General features: G+C 36.6%; 1 protein-coding gene across 9 annotated transcripts in view; it reads right to left on the bottom strand.

Annotated features, from left to right (window-relative positions):
• The window catches only part of KDM4C (lysine demethylase 4C), a 411,111-nt gene that overhangs the window by 91,528 nt on the left and 300,362 nt on the right, over window positions 1–19,221 (bottom strand). The gene's annotated exons all lie outside the window — the stretch shown is intronic.

Here is a 19,221-nt window from a genome sequence, read left to right as displayed (position 1 = left end):
GGCTCACATAACACTATTGGGCTGGCAAATAGTTTAGTGGGGCAGCATTTCTCCACAGTCCTTCAGAGACAAAAGTGTTGCCATCTCAACATTTGAGTCCTGGGGTCTCAATTTGCATTAATTCCCTTCCAGAAAACAGTACAGAGGAGAACATGTGGGAGTGCTTAGAAGCCAAACCTGGAAGTGATATCTATCATTTTTGCTCCCATATCTTTGGCTGAGCCTCCTGCAAGGGAGGCTGGGTAGTGTGGACCAAGGAAGAGAAGATTGTGGGTTTTAACAGGCAGCTAGTAGATAAGGTCACAACTTTCTCAATAAATTTATGGCCTAGGTGAAATAATATGCTGTTCTCTTCAGCACTTACTACCTAATCTATCTTTGTTTTTCTCTCTTAAGACTTATACTCAGGATCTGTCCCTTTATCTACTTGGGAGTAATGCAATTTTCTATAAAGCAAAAAGAACAGGGGGAAAAGAGAACGAGCAGCCCTTTCCAACCTCTGTTCTCATACAGATCAATATAAGGAGAGAGTACATACAAAAGTTGGGTATCTGGTAATTAATTCTTTCAGAACTATCACTGCATTAGACCTCTAGGAGAGTCTTCATATAACCCTATAGCACATGGACTCCAATTTGGGTCCCTGACATATAAAGTATTAGAAAACATAGAAGATCACAGAATTTTTTCTTTTTTAAGATATTTATTTATTTATTTATTTATTTAAGAGAGAGAGAGAGAGAATACAAAGACAGCTTGGGATCATGACCTGAGTTGAAGGCAGATGCTTAAGTAACTGAGCCACTGAGGCACCTCCAGGATCACAGAATTCTAAAGTGCAAAGTTCTAGTGTATTTTACAGAGGTGAAAAATGAGCTAAAGGGAAGATGTCCAAAATCACTCTTACAGGTTAATGGACATAGTGGGCCATTCCTTACTCTAGCAAACTCATTCTTGCCTTTAGTATATAAATGGGCATTTCTAGCTTTTTATTGCATGTTGTGTAGAAAGAAGCTAACATAGCCGGCCTGGGACTGCTATTCATTGAAAATCCTGCTTAGAAGATTGGGCCCTGGCAGTTGTGACAATCTGAATTTCAGGAGAGTTCCACCCATTCCCTAATAAGAATGACTCACTGTGCCCATACTGTTTGTACAGTACAAACAGTATGGTTAATGCTGCTTCCCTTCCAGGAGTCTGAAATTTTGGTACATGCTAGGGAGAGGATGCCTATGTATGTGATCAGTCTCCAGTAAAAACTGTGGGCACTGATTCTCTAAATGATTGGGAACATTTTGCATGTGTTGTCACTACTTGTTCTGGGAGGCTTAAGGAGTGCTATGTGACTCCACTGGGAGAGGACTCTAGAAGCTTGCCTCCTCTAGACCTTATCTCCAATACCTTTTAGCTTGGCTGAGTTTGCTTTGTATCATTTCACTGTAATCACCGTTCTGAGCACAACTATGTCCTTCCAGTGATTCACTGAATTTGGGGGTGGTTTGGGGACTCCAAACACACATGTAAATTATGTTTGACACACAAGAACAGCCTAGTCTCAGGATATTTAGAACACAGTAAGTACAGATAGAAATTTCAGTACATTTTGAATTCAAGTTATTTTTGGGGATATGGAACCTCTAGAAAAGGCTGACAGCAATTTATACTCAATTTAATTATGCTACATACTTTTCAAATGACAGATAATAATGAAAATCATAAAAAATACTGATCTTGGTCTTAGCTAGCAAATAAAAACAAGGATTCCCTGAAAATTACTACCAAAAATATTAAAAGGGAACCTTCCATGTTGAAAGTAACCATTAATAAGAAGATGAATATGGGGATGCCTGGGTGACTCAGGGGTTTAGCGCCTGCCTTTAGTTGAGGGCGTGATCCTGGCATTCTGGGATTGAGTCCCACATCGGGCTCCCCGCATGGAGCCTGCTTCTCCCTCTACCTGTGTCTCTGCCAATCTCTCTCTCTCTCTCTCTCTCTCTCATAAATAAATAAAAATCTTTTAAAAAAAAGATGATGAATATGGAGCTGTCAACATTACTAAGAAAAAGATGTGTCCAGAATGGAAAGAAAAAAGATCAGAGTGTTTTAAAAACTAAGGGAAGACACCAGTAGACACTCTCTCAGCTAGTTTGTCCTGTATCTCTCCTATTGAGGTCACTAGACAAAAAAATCATATAAAAGACCAAGGTGTTTAAATAACATGTTCTCCAATTTTATACTTTATTTTTCCCCCTCTGATTTTATAAGCAATACAAAGGTTCTTAGAAAAAAATAGTAAATTACACAAAAGTGTATGTAAATTTTTTTTAAATCACCTAATATATCCTGCCATTTGAAGGCAACACTATGGCATTTATTTTTTTTTAACAATATGGCATTTAGAGTCTTTCTATTGTTCATTAAGCACACACACACACACAACAACAAAAACGAGGAACATTCTGCACATCTAATTTTTCTTAAACTTTTTTTCTCATCAAAATGCAATTTATACACAAACACAAACTCAAAATGGATGAAAGACCTAAATGTAAGACCTGAAACCATAAAAATCCCAGAAGAGAACACAGGCAGTAACCTCTTTGACATCAGCCATAGCAACTTTTTTTCTAGATATGTCTGCTTAGGCAAGGGAAACAAAAGCAAAACTAAACTATTGGGACTACATTAAAATAAAAACATTTTGCACAGTGAATAAAACCATCAACAAAACTAAAAGGCAACCTACAGAATGTGAGAAGATTTTTGCAAATGCTAAAGGGTATATGCTAAGGGGTTAACATCCAAAATATGTAAAGAACGTATATAACTCAACACTAAAAAAAAAAAAAAAAAAAAAAATCAATTTAAAAAATGACCAGAGGACCTAAATAGACATTTTTCAAAAAAAGACATACAGATGCCCAACAAACACATGAAAAGATGCTCCACATCACTTGTTATCAAGAAAATGCAAATTAAAACCATAATAAAAAAAAACCCACAATGAGACACTTCACTCCTGTTAGAAAGGCTAAAATAGACAAGACAAGAAATAAGAAGTGTTGACAAGGATGTGGAGAAAAAGGAAGTCTCATGCACTGTTGGTGGAAATGTAAATTGGTGCAGCCACTGTGGAAAACAATATGGAATTTCCTCAAAAAACTAAACATAGAAATACCATATAATCCAAAATTCCACTATAAGATATTTATTCAAAGAAAATGAAAACACCATTTTGAAAAGATATATGCACCATCTATTTATTGCAGCATGATTTATAATAGCCAACCTCAGCGTCCATCAATAGATGAATAAATAAAGAAGATGTGGTACATACATGCCATGGAATATTATTCAGCCATAAAAAAGAATGAGGTTTGCCATTTGCAATAACATGGATAGACCTAGAAAGTATTGTGCTAAGTTAAATAAATCAGAGAAAGACAAACATCATATGATTTCAATTACATGTGGAATCTAAAAAACAAGAAGAATAAACAAACAAGCAGAATTAGACCTATACATACGGAGAACAAACTGATGTTTTAGTGGGAGAGTGTGCAAAATGGGTGAACATAAAAGTAGGAGATACAGTCTTCCAGCGATGGAATGAATAAGTGATAGGAATAAAAGGCACAACATAGGGAATATAGTTGATGATATTTTAACAGTATTACATGGTAGCTACACTTGTAGTGAGCATAGTATAATGAATAGATATGTTATACATCTATATTATACAACTAATATAACATTGTGTGTCAACTATACTCCAATAAACAAACAAACAAACAAACAAAAAAAACATATATCCTCCCAAACAGAACTCTGATGAATGGTGACAGTTTCACCAAAACTCAAAATATGTTCAGTTGCTTTAACGTGCTACAGGAAAGCAGGATTCAGGCTGAGATACAAAGTGCATTCCCCAGGAAAGAAGCCTCTTGGCATATGATATGTATAGGATTAACAGCTCTACTTCTGAGGTCCCTATGAAAATGCCTCCATGCTATGGGAGGTGACCCCAGGATGTTCCAAAATCATTAACTCCATGTACCTTAGAAAGATTTTGATTCTAATTATTATTTTTGAAGCTGTAATAGGATTTTTGTTGGACTGAATTATAAAAGAAAAGAGATATTCCGGGATAGGAAAAGTATATTAGTCAAAAGAAGTAGCTTTAGCCACACTGTAGGTGAAAAACACAACTTAAAATAACTGAGCACAAAGTCCTAAGATTCCAGGAGGAAATGACATGTGACATATTATCTTAGAAAAAAAATTCATGGATTGTCTCAAGCAGGAACACAGACTATTGTATCCCCATCCTAGAAATTATGCTGGCTATTCCCATCTAGGACGAGAAACAGCATCTTAAACTTTCTACTTCCTATTGAACTGCCATTTTCACAGTGAGCCTTCATTTTTGTTGTTGTTCAGTGTCTTGACTCCTAATCTACCCTAAAAAATTCAATGTATCACAAGTTTTAAAAGCCCAATATGCTACACATTAATATTAGTGCACATAGCAAGAGTGTTAGCATAATACAGATGAATTTAATCCCAGTTCAACTACTTCCTACATGAATATCATAAAAGAATTATCATAGATCTCAATTTCCTTAAAATCATCTGTTTCTAGTTGGAATAAAGCCTAGCATAAATTCTGAAAGCAAGAATTCGGGGGGGGGGGGTGTGGGCTTGTTTTTACTATTATTTCATTACAGTAGGATGCCTATGATAGGGCCTGGTAAAGGGGAAACAAATAACAAATGGATATAGAAATGCCAGACCACAAGGGTGACATGTGTGATGACACTGGGCAAAGTACAGGGTACACATGCCCTATCAGTTTTTTTACCACAAGCTATTCTGCTACTGTTCCTTTCCATGAGGAAGGACAAGTGAGGACTGACTTGTTTTAAGAATAGTAACCAGACAAATCATAGCACCCAGATATAATTTATCCCTCAAATAAAAATCTTTAAAAATAACTAAAGTGTCCATGAGAAGGGGTCTCTCTTTTCTCTACCAGCTAGCTTGTCCTTCCTGATAATAAGATCAAACTGACAATACAGGTTTGTTAATTAAAAAAAAAAAGACATTTAAAAACTCAGCATAAACAAGAATTAGAATAATTTATTACATACAAAGAGGTATTAAGCTCTGGGATCTGTTTTTGGGGGCACTGGCAAAATACCCAAATGCAGAATTATTTCACTGACAGTCTCCTCACTCTGTATCATGTCACCATCACAACTGGGGTGCATTCTTCTGAGGTCTACTTGGGGAGAAAATTGTTTCACATTCCTTCTTTTGCTTGAAAAGAGGGTACTCTGTTCATTGCCTCACAAATACAAAGTAAAGAGATTCATTCTCAAGGATGGAAATCATCTATTTAGTATGTACAGAAGATACTGTCAGATGTCCCAAGACTTCTGCAAATCCTCAAATTCATGAAAACCCATAGAACACATACCTTGCCATGTAAAATATGCATTCTAATGTATAGAAGCAACAAGGTTATGTTCAAATGTCAGTGCTGGTTATGTCCACATGTCAAAGCTAGGGTCACTGGCTGATGCCTTATATGGCAGCTACAAAACAGTTAGCAAAACTACTAACTACAAGGATCTGACCTTTTAGGATTACTCACAAATAATAAAAATCACAAAGAATGGATAGATGAAATGTTCGTGTTCAATTTAACACAGTACCTGGAATGCTTCAAAAGTATCTGCATTTTTTTCAACATAAAGGACATAAAGTGGGCTTTGGAAACATAAAAACAAAGTGGTCAAATCTTAATTTATATACATAATACATACATACACACATATATGTATACATATAACTAAAGTTTTCATTCTGGTTAAGCTCCAAGAACAGCTTACATAAAAATTGCTTGTACACGTAAAAGATTCAGATGTTAGGAAATAAACCCAATAATGACATTCCTCTCCTCTCTATAAAGTGAGCTCCAGTACAATCTTTTTCATTTGAGGGCAAGATTAGTTTGCAGTTTTTCAGATAGCAAATCCCTTTCCAGAACTCTCTTTTTAAAAGCTGTCAACGTTAAAATGCGGTTTCTGGTTAACAAAACCCAAGTGCCCACATCACTGTGAGTTAGAGTTCTGAGACACCTGCCACTAGTGAAGTTTATTTAGATGATAGATTTACGTGTGTCTACGCACCTCTCTGAGGCTTTTAGCTGTCTCTGATGTACCAACTGTTTGTCAAAGCTTTCCAACAAATCTGACACTAAGCAAGAGTGAACTGGAGTTTGATGGGCCCTGCAAGGCTAATGGCACTATGTAAGAACATTTTTAAACTTAAGAATACTTTCTTGATTCTCTTGCAACCTATTTCTCCCAAGGACTTAAATAATATAGACATAATTTTATAGTACTGTACACAATTAATGTCCTCTAAAATGGAAAAAAAAAATAAAACAAAAACCAGGTTGTATACCTAAACTGAGATGACCATTTTCAAGGAAAATACTGGAAACAACTAATTTCAGCACATCTGTCCTTGTTTTCAGCCTTTGAAAAGATCAAGGAGCTACCTAACTCAGTGGTGAATATAGCCTAGTGGGATTTGGGTCAGGAGGTCAGGTTTAGCACAGCTCTTCAACTACTACCTATATAACATAACCACTTTAAACCTCTGATTTCTCATCTATTAAATAAAAGTTGACACCACCATTTCATGATAGTTAATTATTGAAATTCAGTGCCAGCCAGTGTGCCAACATAGCAAATATTTCATTTACTCCTCAATGAGATAAGGATTATGTTGATGAAGCAGTGGAAACTAAGATTAATACCTTTCTTAGGAATGATTTTGCCAGCAGAATTTTAGCTATGGAAATAATTACCTCACATGAAAACTTCCTAATGGAGGGAGATCTATGTGAAAAGCCTTCTGAGCAGAAGGTTCCAGCCACAAAATCCAATATTGTCAAGAAGGTGAGAGTAAACACTGAGTTTGGGAAGGGATGTGAGCAGTCATTGACTTTACCTCTTACTTCCCCAAATCTTTCTTTTTCTACTGTCATCTCCATTCTTTCATTTTCTCTCCTGTTTTTCTTTGCCACACTTTCCTTCTCCTTATGCCATTGAATTATCATAAGTTTCATTAGTCATTTCTGTAGTCAATCTAGTAATATTTTTTTAAGATTTTATTTATTTAAGTAATTTCTACACTCTACATGGGGCTTGAACTTACAACCCAAGACCAAGAGTTGTAAGCTCTTCCAACTGAGTCAGCCAGGCACCCTTTCAATCTAGTAATATTAAAAATAAAATTTTACACATAATTTTTATTCTTGGCTATGGTTTCTTTGGATAGTAGGTAAGGACAGTGGGAATCTCATTCATCCATTCATGCTCATCACTAGATGACAAGGCATTTGGCTACCTTAAAAAACTCATAGTTACCCATGCTTCATTGAATTTCTTCATTTTGACATTCAGAACACTGGGCTGAAATCACATGGCAACACCTAACAGGAGCCCTGCAAGGTTTTACACATATTTTTTCAATTACTATGTAATTAACTACAGTAAAATTTCCCCTACATGTGTACACTTCTATAAATTTCCACAAAATAACTCAACCATGCAACACCCACCACGATTAAGGTATACGACAGTTTACCAGCGCAAAAGACTCCATTGGGTCCTTCTGTAGCCAACCACTCCACACCTGTACAGTCTTTGCACTAATCTGTTTTTTGTCCTTACAGATGTGTGTGTGTGTGGTGGGGGATGGGGGTGGGGGGCGGTGTTTTGCTTTGGATTTTTTTTTGGCCAGAATGTAATATAAATGGAACTACACAGTATGGAACCTTTGAGTCAGGTTTCTTTCACCTAGCATGCTGCATTTAAGAGTCATCCACGTTGACAGTATCAGTAATGGAAAACCACTGTGCTATTTCCAAATTTGGGTGACTATTAATAAAGTCACTACAAATGTCACTTTCAGGTTTTTGTGTGATATAAAATTTCATTTTTTTAAAGATTTATTTATTTGAGAGTGAGCAAGTGAGCGAGCATGGAGGGGGTGGAGAAGCAGAGGAAATGGGAAGGAACCCAAAGCAGACTCCATGCTGAGCAAAGAGCCCAATGCAGGGCTTCATCCTACAACCGTGAGATCATGACCTGAGCTGAAACCAAGGGTTGGCCACTCAACTAACTGTGCCACACAAGTCCTCCAAGATCTCATTTCTTTATGTAAATTCCTAGGAGTGGAATTGCTGGGCAGGATGGTTAATTGCATGTTTAACTTAATTTGCCAAACTATTTTCCAGCACGGTTGTACCATTTTGCATTCTCACCAGCAACATAAAAGAGTTCCAGTTGCTACACACTGGCATCACCACTCAGTGTTGTCAGTTGTATTGATTTTAATGATTTCACAGATAGGTAATGGCATCGCATTGTGGTTTTACTTGCTTTACCTCATGGATAAAGACATTAAGCATCTTGTCATGCACTTAAGTGCTAATCATATGCACCCTCTGGTGAAGTGTAAGATCAAATTTTTGCACAATTTTTATACAGTTTTATGTCAAGTGTCAAGAGTTATTTTTACTTTCACATATGCTGTAAGCTACATTACGCTGCTAATATTTTTGTTTAATCTTCCTTTTAACCACTTCCAGAGAACTACATTTTCTTGTTATAAACATGATAAAAATGCACAGAACTATACACACATATCAATTTCCTGGTTTTGATACTATTCTATAATTACATAAAATGCAACCAAAGAACAACAGTGCAAGAAAGGGCATGGAAGAATATACTATCTTCATAACTTCCTGTGAATCTATAATTATTTAAAAACCAAAGTTTCTTTTAAAAAGTTAAACATTCGTGAACTTTACTGGTACTTAATCATTTTTAATGTTTTATGTATGAGAATATGTGTTCCAAATCTCACGAGGACCAGTCAGTACTATTCTATTTTTTTTAAATCCTTCAAAAATGCAAACTAAAAAACTTCAAAATAGGTGAGATAAGCAAAGTCATGTGAAATGTTAGGAATACTGTTGGGGGGATCCCTGGGTGGCGCAGCGGTTTGGCGCCTGCCTTTGGCCCAGGGCGCGATCCTGGAGATCCGGGATCGAATCCCACATCGGGCTCCTGGTGCATGGAGCCTGCTTCTCCCTCTGCCTGTGTCTCTGCCTCTCTCTCTCTCTCTCTCTCTCTCTCTCTGTGACTATCATAAATAAATAAAAAAAAATTTAAAAAAAAAAAAAAAAGGAATACTGTTGGGTTCATATACCAAACGAAAGGAAAAATACAACTACCTTTAAGATTGACATTTTTATAAAGCAAGTTTACATACATGTGTTTGACTATCATACATATGCTGTAAAATAGTCTAGCAAATTAAGCTAAACATGCAATTAACCATCCCGCCCAGCAATCCTACTCCTAGGAATTTACCTAAAAGAAATGAAACTTTGGTGCAGTCAGCTGGATGGCCACCTCTAGCTTTCAGTTCAGGTCATAATCTCAGGTCGTGGAATCAAGTCCCGTGCTGGGCTCTGTGCTCAGTGCAGAGTCTGCTTGGGACTCTCTATATATATGACTATCATATATATAGTATGCTATTGAAACACACCCTTGATAACACAAGATAGTAAAATGCTGTATCCATCCAGGCTCCATAGAAAAAAGTCAAGAATAATTACTTCAATATATGAAACATGATTATTTCTGTGGAGTGCCATGGAGATGAAGATAACCTTCATTTGTGTATTTTATACACTTAGGTTTCTTTTTTTTAATTTTTGATAAGAAACTTTCACACATTACTTCTATAATTAAAACAATAAGTCTTTGAAACTAAACGTTAAAGTAAGAACCAAAAGCCATACATGACCTCTATATTAAAATTCTAACATTAAATTAAAAAATTAAAGTGAAATAGTACAGTTTAGCTTTATCGGCTATGGAGATGCTTTGTACCTTATGTGTCTCAGGCTGATAACCTGAGCTCTGAGCTTGGCCTGTCATTTCCCTGAGACATCTCTGAGAGAAACAGAATGTGATTAAGGATGAACACATCCTGCTTGCTTGTTTGCTTTCCCCAGTGCAGGTGGGCTGTCACCTTCTGCATGCACAGCAAGCTAAGGTTAAAAGGCTGTCATGCCTTATCTATGCAGAATGTACATTGCAGTGATATTATGTGCTGTAGCTATGGGGCAGGGATCCCCCAATCAGTGTGTGGCAAAGAGCAGAGAGACGCAGTAATGCTGTCACAGACAGGAAAAGAAGACTCAGTAGTTCTAAGGCTATCACAAAGATAAATGGAATTTTGAAATTAAATGGTGATTGCCCCTGTCAAATTGAGAAGCCTTAAAATGCACATATATTAACGGCTGGGCCTGCCAGGAAAAGGAGTGATTTTCATGTTGTTGGCTTCTTCATTTTCCCATTATAAAAATAGCATTCTTAGAGAAACAGTAACTAAGAGTCAGAAGTATTTAAATTTTTTGTTGTTGTTGTCTAAAAACATTTGGACCATTAATCTCTCTCTTAGCTCTAAGCTGACCTGCCAACTAAAATTATTATTTGAAAAATATTTATGAATTTCTTTGAGAAACATTAAGAAAGGGGTGGTAATACCAAAGCATAATTCTCTCTGAATGGCCTCTTCCTAGAGAAATATTAAAGCAAATTTCTATAACAGCACTGAATTCGTGCCTTTTACTGTGCAGTATAAAAGTAGTAGCAACATAATCCTTCAATTCTTTAAACTACAACTCCCAGACATGGTGGTATTTGAAACAGTAAATATTTTAAAGAATTTTTCATTATTATGAATGTTTTCTTATTCTTATTTCATTGTGTTGTGAGCTATGACTAATTTGAAATTTTATGTTAACATGTACCATTTTAAAATTATGTTTTTAAAGATGTTTATTTCTAAAAAGATTTCAAACTAATCTCATATCTGAAAGATGTACATTTTTAATATTTTTGTCTATTTGTTAGAAATTATCTATACAAGATAAACACCCTGACATTAATAAACAGACATGCTTATTTCACTCTCTGTAAAGAAATGTCTTAGGTGAATGCTCTACTCGAGCCTTTCCCTTCTGCCTTCTAAAATGACCCAAAAAACAAACCACATCCTAGGAAGTTCTACATCTAAATCCTTCCAGAATGTAAACACCAAAAGAAGAATGACTCTATCCATCTTGTGCACTCTGTCATTGAGCACCAAATGTTATATATGATCAGTTTCGTAAGTACTGACTAAAAGATTGATAAATAAATGAAAGAAATACTCTTTATTCCATAATTTTCCTCAAAGCCTTGAAAATGACAAGATGGAATACCCAAATTATGAAATAAAAGATTATTTTATTACATTTCAAGAGATGTTTGGTAATAGAAATTATTCTAAGTAGATTCCCACAACAAATAAAGAAATCTGTTACTCCTCCATTGCCCCCAAATCAAGAGCTGTCAAATATAAAGCTATGACATCATTAAAACCAAGAAAGACAACTGAATAGATCTGTGCATCATGATTTGTTTTTTTTTTTTTTTTTTTTTAACTACAACAGCTGACTTACTACATTTCATACCACTTAGAGTTTCAGAATTAAATATAGGTCAACAATCACTAAACACATCAACAAATGACACTCATTGAAATAAATCATACTAAATGGTCAGCATATTATAAGCAGTGTGACACTACTCTTGCTTTCATAAATAAAAAATGAGAGTTAAACTTTCATAGTAAAACATTTCACCAGACTAGATTGCAAATTTTGACACAGTCAATTTATCACTGTAAAAATCAGATGAGGCTGAGTTGGCTCTGGTCAGAAAGCTCATTAGTCTATTAAAATTATACTTTTGCCAGAATGTCCTGATTCTTATTAATGAATAATACCTGCTATTTAGTGAAAAGATTTCACAATATTTTTTTGCTTTGTCTATAGAAATAAATGTTTTAAAATCGATGAATTTTTAAATCAATTATAGGAGCAAGAGATGGCTCTAGGGAAATAATGTTTAAGCCTTAATTAACCTTAAGCACTACTCCTGTAATGAAAGGTGGTCAACTTATTTGACTACTTTTTCCATTTATTTAAAGTAAAATATTTTAGGGGCACCTAAGTGGCTCAGTGTGTCAAGGGTCTACCTTTAGCTGAGCTCATGATCCCAGGCTCCTGGGATGAGTCCCGCTGGAGCTGCACATCCAGCTCCCTGCTCAGTGGGGAGCTCCCTTCACTCTATGCCTCCTCCCCCTGCTCATGCTTACGAGTGCATTCTCTCCCTCTCTGAAATAAATAAAAGCTTTAAAAAAAGTAAAATATTTTGTTTCTAAACAAAGATGGGCTATATTTCATATTCTGAATGAAAAAAATCCACAATTTAAAATTTTATCCCAAAGGCAGTTTTTCTCAAAAACTATTAGTGAAAAGATTATTTTAAACTGAAATTACAAAAAAATAAAAAAATAAAAAAATAAACTGAAATTACAACAAAAAGCAATCCTGAAATGAATAACTTTTCATGGGTTTGTGCCATCCCATGTGATTCTTAAAGCACATCCTTTTTCATACTGTGGCACTAACATCCCAGAGTAGAATATGTTTCTGTCAGTTGCAGGACACATTTATCTTTCTTGAGAACACTACACTTTCTTTCTTGCTCATCTTTTTGCAAATCAGACTATTTTATTTCTATAGGTTTTGTTTTCATTCTCAACATGTATTTCTTCTCTTTGCTCTGAGAGAACATAAATGAAATTTCCAGGGCTGACACTGTCTTACTTGATTGTTACACTTCAAACAAGACTCTCGAGTGGCATGGGACTCCTGGGTGGCTCAGCAGTTGAGCATCTGCCTTCAGCTCCAGGCATGATCCTGGTCCCAGGATCAAGTCCTGCATCGGGATTCCTGCGGGGAGCCTGCCTCGCCCTCTATGTCTCTGCGTCTCTGTGTCTCTCATGATGAATAAAAAAAGAGAGAGAGAGAGAGTTTGGAGTGGCAGATACTATATTATCATGAACCAAATGAACATCCAGACAAAGCACACTTGTTCACGACCCATGAATTAGTGACCAGTAATAGTCACTGACTGTCACATGCCTCTAGCCCTAACAGTCTAGGAGCAAGCTGTTAAATAGCTACGTACCCACAAGAAGCAGGATTCTGGCACACCTCTCTCCTGAGCCACCTCAGACAAACTACAAGGATCTCAGATTAAGTATGTGCAAATGTGTTTCCCCCTAAACTCCATGCTTCTTTCAGCGGTGATAAGCCCTGTATATAGCATGACCACTCCCCAAGCTACTTATGCCAGAACCCCAGCTTCCTGTACACCTAGCTTACTCTGCCTCTGATCTGTTTACTTCTCTCCATTCCCAGGTCCATGCTAAAATCATCTTTCACATGAGTACTAAAACTCTAGTTCCGCTTTCTTGAATATATTCACACCAGAAGCAAAATACCCTTCTGAAATATGAATATGATCATACTATTCCACGTCTTAACACACGTTAAAGGCTCTCCAATGTATTAAAAATAAAGTGCAAAATCTTCCAGGATAGTACTGTCCACAAAAAATACAGTATGAGCCACATATGCAATTTTTAATATTTTAGGAGCAACATTAAAAAAGAGGTGAGGAAGGGCAGAATGGGAAATTATTTTTCAATGAATAAGCCTAGTTTTGAAAGATGAAAACGTTCTAAAGATACGGGGGCATGAGATGTAAATACACTTAATGCCACAGAACTATACATATATAAATATACATATAAAAATAATTAAAGTGAAAAGTTTATGCTAAATATATTTTATAATAAACAATCAGGTGAAATTAATTTTAAGAATATCGTATTTAACTCAAGAAATCCACAATTATTATCATTTTGACATGGAACCAATCAGATATTAATGAGATATTTCACATTCTTTTTTTCATACTGTCTTTAAAATCTCCTGTGCATTTGCACTTACAACACATCTCAATTATGATACTAAATTTTCAAGGATGTTTGAAACTACCATGATTATAGTTGTGTTTTGTCTGTTTATGCTGTCTCAGTTTTTAAATTTAGCTTATTTAAAATTAAATAAAATTTGAAATAAAAGAGGAGTGTCAAAATACAATTCCTGCCAACATTAGCCCTTTGCCCACCTGCTTCAAGACACATAAGAGGAGTAGGAATTAATTGGGAAGTGTCTTAGGGTTCGCTGGGAGAAGCAGAACCATGAGGAGCACTGTGCAAGAGAGGCATATTTCGCTAGATGCCCCTGCATGCTATTGCTCCACATCTGTGGTTGGGCCTAATCTTGTAGAGGATCAGCTGGACTGGCAGTGGAAGTTATGTAGGTGTGAATGAGAACAAAAAAACTCCAAACTTATTTAAATTCAGGTCAGGTTTTTTGTTTTTGTTTTTTTTTTTTTTTGGTATATTTTTTTATTGGAGTTGGATTTGCCAACATATAGCATAACACCCAGTCCTCATCCCGCCAAGTGCCCCCCTCAGTGCCTGTCACCCAGTCACCCCATAGCCCCGCCCACCACCCCTTCCACTACCCCTTGTTCGTTTCCCAGAGTTAGGAGTCTCATGCTCTGTCACCCTCTCTGATTTTTCCCACTCATTTTCTCTCCTTTCCGCTTTAATCCCTTTCACTATTTATTTTCCCCAGATGAATGAGACCATATGATGATTGTCCTTCTACGAATGACTTACTTCACTCAGTATAATACCCTCCAGTTCTAACCACATTGAAGCAAATGGTGGGTATGCGTCATTTCTAATGGCTGAGTAATATTTCATTGTATATACATAGACCAAAATTTCTTTATCCATTCATCTTTCGATGGACACCGAGGCTCCTTCCAGGGATTGGCTACTGTAGACATTGCTGCTATAAACATTGGGGTGCAGGTGTCCTGGCGTTTCATTGCATCTGTATCTTTGGGGTAAATCCCCAGCAGTGCAATTGCTGGGTCATAGGGCAGATCTATTTTTAACTCTTTGAGGAACCTCCACACAGTTTTCCAGAGTGGCTGCACCAGTTCACATTCCCACCAACAGTTCAAGAGGGTTCCCCTTTCTCCACATCCTCTCCAACATTTGTTGTTTCCTGTCTTGTTAATTTTCACCATTCTGACTGGTGTGAGGTGGTATCTCATTGCGGTTTTGATTTGTATTTCCCTGATGGCAAGTGATGCGGAGCATTTTCTCATGTGCTTGTTGACCATGTCTAGGTCTTCTTTGGTGAAATTTCTGTTCATGTCTTTCGCCCATTTCACGATTGGATTGTTTGTTTCTTTGCTGTCGAGTTTAGTAAGTTCTTTTTATAGAACTTGGATACTAGCCCTTTATCTGATATGTCATTTGCAAATATCTTTTCCCATTCTATAGGTTGTCTTTTAGTTTTGTTGACAGTTTCTTTTGTTTTATATCTTAAGTACAAATAGCTCATTTTTTATTTTGTTTCCCTTGCCTTCATAGATGTATCTTGCAAGAAGTTACTGTGGCCAGGTTCAGAAAGGGTGTTGCCTGGTTCTCCTGTAGGATTTCGATGGTTTCTTGTCTCACATTTAGATCTTTCATCCATTTTGAGAATGGTCTAGTTTCATTCTTCTGCACGTGGCTGTCCAATTTTCCCAGCAGCATTTATTGAAGAGACTGTCCTTTTTCCAGTATTCTTTCCTGCTTTGTCAAATATGAGTTGACCATAAAGTTGAGAGCCCTTTTCTTGATTCTCTGTTCTGTTCCATTGATCTAGGTGTCTGTTTTTGTGCCAGTTCCAGACTGTCTTGATGATCACAGCTTTGTAATACAACTTGAAATCCAGAATTGTGATGCCCCGGCTCTGGTTTTTTTCAATATTCCCCTGGCTATTTGGGGTCTTTTCTGATTCCACACAATTCTTAAGATAATTCCAACTCTCTGAAGAAAGTCCATGGTATTTTGATAGGGATTGCACTGAATGTGTAAATTGCCCTGGGTAGCATTGACATTTTAACAATATTAATTCTTCCAATCCATGAGCATGGAATAGTTTTCCATCTCTTTGTGTCTTCCTCAATTTCTTTCAGAAGTGGTCTGTAATTTTTAGGGTATAGATCCTTTACCTCTTTGGTTATGTTTATTCCTAGGTATCTTAAGCTTTTGGGTGCAATTGCAAATGGGACTGATTCCTGAATTTCTCTTTCTTCAGTCTCATTGTTATTGTATAGAAATGTCACTGATCTGAGCATTGATTTTGTATCCTGCCACACTGCAGGATACAAAATCATACATTGTTGTAGGAGTTCTAGCAATCTTCGGGGGGGGGGAGTCCTTTGGGTTTTCTATGTACAGTGTCATGTCTTCTGCGAAGAGGGAGAGTTTGACTTCTTCTTGACCAATTTGAATGCCTTTTACTTCTTTTCTTGTCTTATTGCTGAGGCTAGGACTTCTAGTACTATGTTGAATAGCAGTGGTGAGTGGACATCCCTGTTGTGTTCCTGATCTTAGGGGAAATGCTCCCAGTGTTTCCCCATTGAGAACAATATTTGCTGTGGGATTTTCGTAGATGGCTTTTAAGATGGTGAGGAATGTTCCCTCTATCCCTACACTCTGAAGAGTTTTAATCAAGAATAGATGCTGTATTTTGTCAAATGCTTTCTCTGCATCTATTGAGAGGATCATATGGTTCTTGTTTTTTCTCTTGTTGATATGATCTATCACATTGATTGTTTTACAAGTGTTGAATCAGCCTTGCATCCCAGGGATAAATCCCACTTGATCATGGTGAATAATCTTCTTAATGTACTGTTCCTACTATCCTATTGGATAGTATCTTGTTGAGAATTTTTGCATCTGTGTTCATCAGGGATATTTGTCTATAATTCCTTTTGGTGGGGGTCTTTGTCTCATTTTGGAATTAAGGTGATGCTGGCCTCATAAAACAAGTTTGGAAGTATTCCATCCTTTTCTACCTTTTGGAATAGCTTTAGTAGAATAGGTATTGTTTCTTCTTTAAACATTTGATCGAATTCCCTTGGGTTGCCATCTGGCCCTGGACTTTTGTGTCATGGGAGGTTTTTAATGACTGCTTCAATTTCCTCCCTGGTTATCAGCCTGATCAGGTTTTCTATTTCTTCCTATTCCAGTTTTGGTAGTTTGTGGTTTTCCAAAAATGTGTTCATTTCTTCTAGATTGCCTAATTTATTGGCATATAGCAGCTCATAATATGTTTTTAAAATCGTTTGTATTTCCTTGGTATTGATTGTGATCTCTCCTTTTTCATTCGTAATTTTATTGAGTCTTTTCTGTTTTCTTTTTTATAAGGCTGGCTAAAGGTTTATCTATCTTATTAATTCTTTCAAAGAACCAACTCCTGGTTTCATTGATCTGTTCTTCGGGTCTCTATTTCATTGAGTTCTGCTCGAATCTTTATTAACTCTCTTCCTCTGCTTGGTGTAGGTCTTATTTGCTGTTCTTTCTCCAGTTCTTTTAGGTGCAAGATTAGCTTGCGTATTTGAGTTCTTTCCAATTTTTTGAAGGATGCTTATATTGTGATGTATTCCCCTCTTAGGACTGCTTTTGCTATATCCCAAAGATTTTAAATCGTTGTATTTTCATTTTCATTAACTTCCATGAATCTTTTTAATTTTTCTCTAATTTCCTGGTTGACCCTTTCATCTTTTAGCAGGATGTTCTTTAACCTCCACATGTTTGAGTTTCTTCCAAATTTCTTCTTGCGATTGAGTTCTAGTTTCAAAGCATTATGGTCTGAAAATATGCAGGGGACAGTCCCAAATTTTGGTATCAGTTAAGACCTGATTTGTGACCCAGTATGTGGTCTATTCTGGAGAAAGTTCCATGTGCACTTGAGAAGAATGTGTATTCAGTTGTGTTTGGATGCAAAGTTCTGTATATATCTGTGAAATCCATCTGGTCCAGTGTATCATTTAAAGCTCTTGTTTCTCTAGAGATGTTGTGCTTAGAATATCTGCCATTTGCAGAAAGTGCCGTGTTGAAGTCTCCCAGTATTAGTGTATTATTATGTAAGTATGTCTTTATTTTGGTTATTAACTGATTGACATACTTGGCAGCTCCCACATATGGGGCATAAATATTCATGATTGTTAGGTCCTCTTGTTGGATAGATCCTTTAGGTATGATATAGTGTCCCTCTTCATGTCTTACTACAGTCCTTGGGATAAACTTTATCTGATATGAGGATTGTTACCCCTGCTTTCTTTTGAGGACCATTTGAATGGTAAATGGTTCTCCAACCTTTCATTTTCAGGCTGGAGGTGTCCTTAGGTCTAAATTGAGTCTCTTGTAGACAGCAAATAGATGGGTCTTGCTTTTCTATCCATTCTGAAACCCTGCATCTTTTGATGGGATCATTTAGCCCATTCATGTTCAGAGTTATTGTTGAAAGAGATGAATTTAGTGTCATCATAATACCTATTCAGTCCTTGTTTTTGTGGGTTTTTTCTTTGGGCTTCCTTTTTCTTTTACAGGGTCCCCCTTAATATTTCTTGCAGAGCTGGTTTGGTGGTCACATATTCTTTCAGTTTCTGCCTATCTTGGAAGCCCTTTAACTCTCCTTCTATTCAGAATGAGAGCCTTGCTGGATAAAATATTCTTGGCTACATGTTCTTCTCATTCAGTATTCTGAATAGATCCTGCCAGCCCTTTCTGGTCTGCCAGGTCTCTGTGGAGAGGTCTGCTGTTAATCTTTCTCCCCATTTAAGTTAGGAATCTCTTGTCTCTTGCTGCTTTAAGGATTTCCTTTTATCTTTGGAATTTGCAAGTTTCACTATTAAATGTCAGGTGTTTAACGGTTTTTGATTTTAGGGTGGGGACCTCTCTATCTCCTGGATCTGAATGCCTGTTTCCCTCCCCCAATTAGGCAAGTTCACAGCTATAATTTGTTCAAATTTGTTCTTGGCACTCTCTGGATCCCCAATTAAACATAGATTTTTCCTTCTGATGCTATCATTTATTTCCCTTAACCTTTCCTCATGGTCTTTTGTTTTTCTCTTTTTTCCTCAGCTTCCTTCCTTGCCATCAACTTGTCTTCTATGTCACTCATTCATTCTTCTACTTCATTAACCCTTGTCGTTAGGACCTCCAGTTTGGATTGCCTCTCATTTAATTGATTTTTAATTTCGGCCTGATCTAAATTCTGCAGTTATGAAGTCTCTTGATTCTTTC

This window comes from Canis lupus, chromosome 10 (assembly GCF_048164855.1).
Source record: "Canis lupus baileyi chromosome 10, mCanLup2.hap1, whole genome shotgun sequence".
In the NCBI taxonomy this organism is placed as follows: Eukaryota; Metazoa; Chordata; class Mammalia; order Carnivora; family Canidae; genus Canis; species Canis lupus.
This window is presented reverse-complemented; position numbering and strand designations above follow the sequence as displayed.